The sequence below is a fragment of the Herpailurus yagouaroundi genome, unplaced genomic scaffold (genome assembly GCF_014898765.1).
Source record: "Herpailurus yagouaroundi ecotype Mexico unplaced genomic scaffold, PumYag 186, whole genome shotgun sequence".
Taxonomy (NCBI): Eukaryota; Metazoa; Chordata; class Mammalia; order Carnivora; family Felidae; genus Herpailurus; species Herpailurus yagouaroundi.
This window is the reverse complement of record NW_024412417.1, coordinates 19,129,211-19,138,156: the sequence shown is the minus strand read 5'-3', so window position 1 is coordinate 19,138,156 and position 8,946 is coordinate 19,129,211. Positions and strand designations below refer to the sequence as shown.

At 33.6% G+C, this 8,946-nt stretch overlaps 1 protein-coding gene across 2 annotated transcripts in view; it reads right to left on the bottom strand.

Annotated features, from left to right (window-relative positions):
- Positions 1-6,220: 6,220 nt before the first annotated feature.
- Positions 6,221-8,946, bottom strand: part of EMC2 (ER membrane protein complex subunit 2) — a 51,244-nt gene continuing 48,518 nt past the window's right edge. Inside the window, exon 12 of one of the 2 annotated variants that reach the window (XM_040494261.1) lies at positions 6,221-6,397. The gene's annotated coding sequence lies outside the window, so the exon portion shown is untranslated. Of the gene's footprint in view, positions 7,625-8,946 lie in introns of both variants that reach the window. The other variant, XM_040494260.1, reaches the window with a different exon arrangement.

The following is an 8,946-nucleotide window of genomic DNA, read 5'->3' as shown; positions in this document are numbered from 1 at the left end:
AACATCCCTACTTTCTGGGGTTTAAAATAACATTAAATCACCCCTACAGTTTTTATACTTTAAGAATTATAAAATTTACTCTAGGTGGCGTACTTCTATCAGCTTCTAGGAGGAAAAAAATATACACCATAATTGAAAAGCAAGCTGTTTCATTTCTGACCAATGACTGTTAAGAATATGAATTCCAAAATTAGCTCACGAACATTTGAGATCCGTTAATAGAAAATTAAGTGCAAATTTAAAGTTATTAAGCTAAATTAGGATATAATTATTAACACAAAATATACCATTATGATTCTCATTAGACTAGTAAATACTTCTTTGTGGGAAAATCTTTATTTAGAGAAATCTCATCATATATACCATGCTATTTGAAGTTCTTTGTAGCAAGACAATTTGTATAGCCTTTCTTCAATGATTTATTATTTTAATATTTTATTTTCAGACAGAGAGAGAGTATGAAGGGAGGAGGGACAGTGAGAGAAAGACAGAATCCAAAGCAAGCTCCAGGCTCTGAGCTGTCAGCACAGAGCCCAATGCGGGGTTCAAACCCACGAACTGCAAGATCATGACCTGAGCTGAAATCAAATGCTCAACTGACTGAGCCACCCAGGTGCCCTGCTTTTCTTCAGTGATTTTTATCTGAAAACTTCCAACTTTGATTCCTTTCACAAGAATTATGGTCATTTATCCCAGTATTTTTGTTGTTCAGATTGGAAGTGGGGGGTTACACCGGGGAATTAGCAACCAATGGACTGTGTTGTCTCTGGTTCTCTCTGGCATACTAAGTATGACACATAAAACATACAGTGAAATTGGATCCAGAATCAGTTGTCATTAGAGTCCAATTCTTGAAACTAGTGGCTATAGTTACCAATCTGGAGAGCTTCAAACTGATTTCAAATTGATATGTTATGGTACACATTGTTACCTAGATTTTTAAAGAACATACTTTTTGAAAAATCTTAACTTCTTTGGTCATTCATCTGATACAATCACATATTCAAGTAATTGTTACCCATGTTTTCACGTAATAGTTGCCTGTAAAAGAACTGAACTCACACAGGATTTCTTAGTAGGTGCCCTTTCAAGTTAGTTAAGCATAAGCTCAGATTTCTTCAAAGCTAGTGTCCATTCTCTACTTGGAAAAGTTCAGTATTGGACTTCTGCAAGTAGATGTTTCCCTATCAGTAACTTATTTGCCAAATTACTGTTTCCAAGTTGTTTTGATGGCAACAGTTTGTTGAGGTAGAGGAAATCTTCCAGGACCTAAAGACCTGAAAATGAGTTGTGTTATTATGCTTGTTTTCTTATACAGTAGACACGCAATTGACCCAATTGGAATTCACTCATTTGTGGCTGAAATGGTTTGCTGTGATACGGTTCTAATTTAACTTTTTTAAGCATCAAAGTCTAATTATTAATCAGATTTTCATATTAAGAGACAATGAATGCAGAAAAGAGAACTTAGTATTATTCTTGCTTTCTACTATGATCACTATAATACAAGGTCATGGTCTACACACCCATTATGGTTATTATAATTGAGTGCAAAAGAAATATAAATATACATATATACAGAGAAAGAAAGAGGCGTATATATGAACATCTGTGTGTGTAGATACATAGAATTTCTTTTTAAAGAACACTGACCCACTTCTATCACCTTTCTCTCAAAAAAAATGTTTTTAAGCTATTGAATGCAACTAATATAAATCAAATAATAGCAGTATTTCTACAAATATACTAATTTTAAAATTACAAAAATAAAAATATTCTATTCAATACATAAAATAAACATGTATACCTCAGTTCTTTGTTTTGACAGGGAAAATAGGGTAGCAAAAAAATGAAACGGGAAAAAGAAGGGAGGGCAGTGGGAAGCAGAAGAGAGAATACAACACTAAGAGCACTATACACAAATATAATGAAAGAAACAAAGAAAATAATACAAATCTCCGCAGAACCACTTGCTTCTTCCAGTCTTCCAAATAACCGAGTCAACTGTAGAAAAATGGTTTTCAACTATTAGTGGGCTTCAGGAATACCTGATGGGTGTGTTAAAACACAAATTGCTGCACTGTATCTTGAGTTTCTCATTTACTAGACAATTTGCATTTCTAACAAGTTCAAAACTGACCATACTTTAAGAACCATTAACTAAAATCTCAAAAGCCTATTTATCACTCCTGGTCATTTGCAATATCCTTACTTACAGTTGGAGAATTTCTATAGCTTGCTGAAAATGGCTCCAGTTTATATTGCTAAGCATTGTTTTATTCCATTACTTATATGTATACACACACACACACACACACACACACACACACACACACAGACACACACACACACACATATATAAAATCTCATTGGCAGCCTTATAATATTTTTTGTATGATATGCGATTAGAGTTTTGAGGTTATAATTTATTTTACCAGAAAACAAAGTGAAGCCAAACTACTTCTGGAAGCACAATTTGTGAAATAAATTGTATCATGATGTACATAGTATTTTTCTTTTGAATTAAAAGAAATATGTACTATGTGCAGGTTATCATGCTAGAACCTGGAATGAAGAGTGAACAAAAATAGACATGGTCTCTGACCTCCTGTAATTAAAGAATCTACTAAGGGAGACAATTATCCGAAAACATAATTAAGGTGAGTAATGCTCCAAATGAAAGATATATGATCAAATAAAAGTATACAACAAACTTTTTCCAGAGTAGCTAAACATTTGACATTTCCAAGTTGCTCCACATTTAATCATCAGTACATAAAATTATGTTTTTAGCCATTTTAATAAGTGCTAGTGGTATGTCATTATAGCTTCAATTTGCACTTTCCTATTAACAGCAAATGATGTTGAACATCTTTTCATATGCATATTTGCCAGGCCCACAGCCTCTTTAAGTGTCTGTTCTTTTGCCCATTTTTTTTTTTTTTACTATTGAATTCTGAAGTTCTTTATATATTCTGAACAAATGCTATTAATTGAATAGATGATTGCAAGTGTTTTCTGTCTATGGCTTGCATTTTCATCTTAACAGGGTAGTTTTCAGAACAAGTTTTTATTTTTGACAAAGTTCAATTTATTAATTACATATATGTAATATATATACACACACACACACACACATATATATATAAATATATATATATATATATTTATATATATTGCACCTTGGCTGTCACTTGAAGAATTTTGGCCTAACCTGCAGTCAAAGCAATTTCTTCCTTGTTTTTTTTTCCCTAAAATCTTTGTATTTTTACCTGTTACATCTAGATCCATAACCCATTTTGGGTTAATTTTTTTATAAGGTGGGAGGTCTAGGTTGAGGGCCTTTTTTGCTATGATTGACTAATTTTTTTCAACATTATTTGTTGAATATTCAATTGTCCCAGACCAATTCCTCCATTGAACTGCTTATGTACCTCTCTCAAAAATTAGTTTGCCATATTTGGTGTGGGTCTATTCTGGACTCTATTCTGTTCCACTGCTCTATCACTCTGACAAAACCACACAGCAATTATATAACAATAACACATTATTTTTTATATAATTTATTTGAGAGAGAGAACACACAGGAGTGTGAGCAGGGGGAGGGGCAGAGAAAGAGGAAGAGAAAGAATCCCAAGCAGGGTCCACACTGTCTATCCAGAGCCCAACACAGGGTTCAAACCCATGAACCATGAGATTATGACCTAAGCCAAAATCAAGAGTCAGATGCTTAACAGACTGACCTACCCAGGTGCCCCCAATACCACACTATTTTGATTACTCTAGCTACATATGTCAATATCTGGTAGTCTGATTCCTCCAACTTTATTTTCATTTGCAAAGTTTAGACTATTCTAGTTCCTTTGCTTTTTTCATATAAATTTTATAATGTACTATCTACAAAGAATCTGTCTGGGAGTTTGATAGAAATTGTACTAAACAAACAAAAAAAGGAACTGTACTAAACCTATAGACCATTTGGTGGACAATTAACATCTCTACTGTCTTCCAATCCATGAATATGGTATGTCTCTCCATTTATTTAGGTCTCCTTTGATTTCTTTCATTAGCATTTGTAGTTCTCAGCAAACATATCCTGTGTACATTTTTAAAACTTGTACTTAATATTTTTGAGCAATTGTAAATAATACTGTGTTTACTGCTAACATACAGAAATATAATCAATTTCTGTTGACCTTGTATTCTATGATCTTGTAAAACTCAATTAGTTTCAGGATGTTTTTGGTGATTTCCTGGCATTTTCTATGTAGACCATCAGATTACCTGTAAATACAGACAGCTTTACTTCTTCCTTCTCAATCTGTATGCCTTTTATTCACTTTTCTTATTCTACTGCACCAGCAAAGATACCAAGTACTATGTCAAAGAGAAGTGATGAGAGTACACATCCTTGCCTCATTCCCAATCTTAGGAAAATGGCATTTATTCTTTAACCAAGTATAATGCTAGATGTAGGGCTTTAGTTGTTTTTTTTTTTTTTTAATCAGATTGAGGAAGTTTCCTTCCATTGCTGAACTTTTTTTCATCATAAATGGGTGAATTTGGACAAATTTTTTTTTATAACAACTGATATGATCATGTAGTTTTCCTTATTTTTTTCTTTATACAATGGATTACACTGACTAAATTTCAAATATTGAAGCAGGCTTGCATATCTGGAATAAATAAATTCCACTTGGTTGTGGAAACAATTCAGATGTCTTTCCACAGTGAATGGGTTACCAGGCGGGGATAAAACCATACAATGGAATACTATTTAGCAATAAAAAGGAACAAACTATTGATACAGCAACAACACTTACAGATCTAAAGGGCAAGATGCTGAGTGTAAAGTCAAAAAACCTGGTCAGACTTCAAAAGGTTACAAGTTGTATGATTCCACTGATATAACATCCTTAAACCTACATTACAGTGCCAAAAAAAAAAAAAAAAAAAAAAAAAAAAAAGATCAGTGGATGCCAGTCATTAGGGTTAGATGAAGGTTTAACTATTAAGGAGCAGCAAGAGACTTTCTTTGTGATGTTAAGTTCCATATCCTTTGTGTGGTAATAATAACATGATTCACAAATATAACATTTTATAAACAGAAGAAAAAGAGCTTGTAAATATTGTGAAATCCAAATAAGGTCAGTATTTGAGTTAATTGTGTTGCTGCATGCTGCAGGGTCAATTTTCTGGTTTGATAATATACTGCAGTTAGATAATAGGAAGAAGCTGGTACATGGGAACTCCCATATATTTTTGTAACTTCTTGTGAGTCAAAGTATTATAAAATAAAACATTATTTAAAAAAAAAAAACAGGTAGAAAAAAAAGAAAAAAAGAGGGACATACCCCTTGAAAGAGGAGTCAAGGAAGGCTTTGTTCTATACAGAGGGAACAAGTATCAAGTGTGTGGAAAAAGAAAGCATTAACAACTCCATGGAATTTAAATGTGGCTAAATTGAGAAATCTAGCTTTCTGACTACCATTGTAGTTCAGGAGTCAGGTGATGGTGGCGGCAATGAAAATGGAGAAGAACTGACATGAAATGTATAAAGCAGCATAAAATAAATGGAACACGGTTATGGTTTAAAAGACAGAAAATATCCATCAGATTGGGTGATACAGAACTAACCTATTTCAAAGGAAATGGTGGGGGGTGGGGAATGTCAGACTGGAGCAATTTAAAGAATGGGGTGGCAGGGGGACAGATACAAGTTTAGAAAACTGAAGGAATCTGGCTGTAAAAAAACAAAAACAAAAACAGAAATGGGTTTTGTAGCTAGAGGAGGACTGTGAAAAGGAGGGGAGATATCTTAAAAAGTAATGAAATGGGCGTATTTGAGTGTTAACAGGAAGAACCTAGTTGAAATGAAGGAGAAGAGATAATAAAGAAAAGAAACAACTTAAGGACAAGTGTGAATAAAAGAGATGATGTGATGTTTTGGGGAAGGCAGGATGCTCTATGGTAGAAGGGAATATGGCAATTCATGAAACTGAGGTAAGGCTGAAGTATTAAAAATGAGGGAGACAGTGGTGGGAAATAGTTCAGAAAAGGGTAGGTCTACTTCTACTGTAAGAGAAAAAGAGGTGAAGATGGGTACAAGAATGTCTGATACAGGGTACATTTTTATCCAGTGACTTCTCTTTTTCTCTGTGAAATAGTAAGAAAGCTCTATTAGTTTGCTAGGGGTGCCTTAACAAAGTACACAGAGAACTGATGTCTTAAACAACAGAAATTTATTTTATCATAGTTCTAAAGGCCAGAAGTCCAAGATCAAGGTGTCAGGAGAGTTGATTTCTTCTGTGGAATCACTCCTTGGCTTGTAGATGGGCATCTTCTCTTTGTCTTCCCACGGTCCTTCCTCTGTGTGTCTGTGTCCTAATCTCCTCTTCTAAAGGTATCAATCAATACTGGATTACGGCCCACTCATTATGACCTAACTGGCTCTCTCCAAATAAAATCACATTCGGAGGTACTGGGGGTTAGGGTTAGGACTTCAACATAGGAGTACTGGGGGGACACAATTCAGTCTGCAACAAAAGGTTGCTTTGTCAAGAGTGCGAAGGGAGATAGGATACATCAGAGGTTCAAAGTAAAAGGCTTGAAATAGTTCTAAATAGTCTTAAATACTTCTCACAATGTTACATGAAGTAATGGCTTAAATGGTCAATTGAGTTTTAAGTTCAATTTAATTCAAAATGAAATTATGACTTAAAAAAAGAAATTATGACTATTATTCCTCTAAAAAATTGTTTTACAAATCAGAAAATCTGAATTCTAATACCTGCTCTGTTAATAAGCAATGTTTCTTGGCTATATCTATCTTTTAATTTTGTCACTCTAAAATAGGAAGAACATTTCACAGAAAAGGCATATGAGTACCCTAGAAAGAACACTGACTTGGGAACTCCTAACATCCTAGTCCTGCTCTGTCACAGAAGGGCTTAATTTCTCAGAACCTCGCTCAATTCCTCATCTTAAAATGGAGTATAACTAAATCATCTTTCAAGTCCCTTCTAAAATCCTACAGTTCTATGAAATGAAGTAAAATGAAGTTATTTGAGAATAAATGTGGCACTGGAAAAAAAAGATTCTTTGAAATATTTACCAATAAAAATTATATGCTCCCAGCATACTGAACATTAGTCTTCCAATTCTATCTTTTCTACATCCTCCTCTGCTCCCAAGTCAATACTATCCTATAAAGTTGGCTTAAACAGTGTGTGCTGAACTGCAACAAAATATTACTTCTTTTGTTATATACGCTTCTCTACTTTAAATCATTACATTATGAAACACCATTCCCAGAATGTCTAAAATAAGAGTTTTGCATATTAAAAAAAAAAGCTGAATGATGGATATAGTAGTCAGAAATATGCATGGCAAAAGTAACAGAAAATCCAAACATCTAAACAGAGTTTATTTTTCTCATGTAGTAAGTGTAGAGGTTGGCAAGTGTTCATGTTGGTTCAGGTGTTCAACATGCCATCAGGGACCCAGGCTCTCCCTAATCTTTCTACAAAACCATCTTTGAAAGGTAGCTTTCATACTCCTATTTATTGTTTCATGGTTGTAAGATGGCTGTTTTATCTCCAACCATGTTGTTGACACTCATGTCCTGAAGGAAGAGAAAGAGGCAAAAAGCCTTACTTCACAATGCTTTGACTTTTTAATTTGAAAGGAAGCCCTTCTCAACAGGCTTCTGTCCATTTTCTTAGCCTTAAATAGGTCACATGCTCACACTTTAGATATCTACACTTCCACTACTCTGATGGCCATGAGTCACATGCAATTATTTAAATTTAATTTAAATTAAAAATTCAATTTCTCAGTTCTACTGGCCATATTTCAAGTGCTCAATAGCCACATACAGCAAGTAGCTACCAAACTGGACAGTAGAAATACAGAATATTTCCTTCACTGCAAAAAATTCTTCCTTGGCATATCACAGACCATAAGAAATGAAACCACTTCTGTTTAAGATCATTCATAAGGTTAAGGTCCTTATCTCCCAGAAGAACAGGGATCTCTGCTCCTACCTGAACAATGTAAGATACTGTTAACAAGGAAAAGGTGGCAGTAAAAGCAGTTGGCAAACATCTGCCACGATGGGATTATCTGTACATTTAAACTGAGGTTTATAGATTATTACACATCAATAATGTATTTCATAAAAAATTCTTGACAAGAAGGTATTAAAATTAGAAAAATAAAGTGAAACTTAGGCTGACAGTTATAAAAGGCACTAACTTACACAAGTATAATTGCTAAAGTAAATACTACTCTAGTGACTAGCAGGAGAGAAAGAAAGGTAATGGAATAATATACGGGCACTACTTTCTTTATAGGAAACACATCTTAAATGGCTGATTATGTTGAAAATGCAGTTACTAAATTTATGGGCAAAAAACACTGTATCTTGTGATAACAAAGATTAGTTGATAAGAATTGCCTTTATATGAGGAGAGTTATTTCACATGTGCTCACTTCTTATGAAAGAATAAAATGAAAAAGACTGCAAAATAAAAGAATTAGACCAGATATGGAGAATAATTTACTAACAGAATTTTCAAAAAATTTAAAAAACTGATGTTGACAATAATTTTCTTCCTAAAGACTTCCAAGTTGTCAATTCCTCTATGAACCCCATTTGCCTAAATCTGGAAGAGCTTCTGTATACAATTGGCAAACTATGTATTTATATTTATATATGTAATTATACATGTATATGATACATACAAAATGTAACACATATATGTAAAATGCAAGCTACTACTAATAATACATGCCTTGAATGACCAATTGCCTATTTTAAAAACAGGTGTCTGAATAGTGTTTAACTCTCAAAGTTCTTTCTATTCTATTGAAACATGCAAAATATTGTTGAAGCATATGATTGTTTATCATGAAAGGAGAAAAAGGAAAAAAAAATTCTAATTA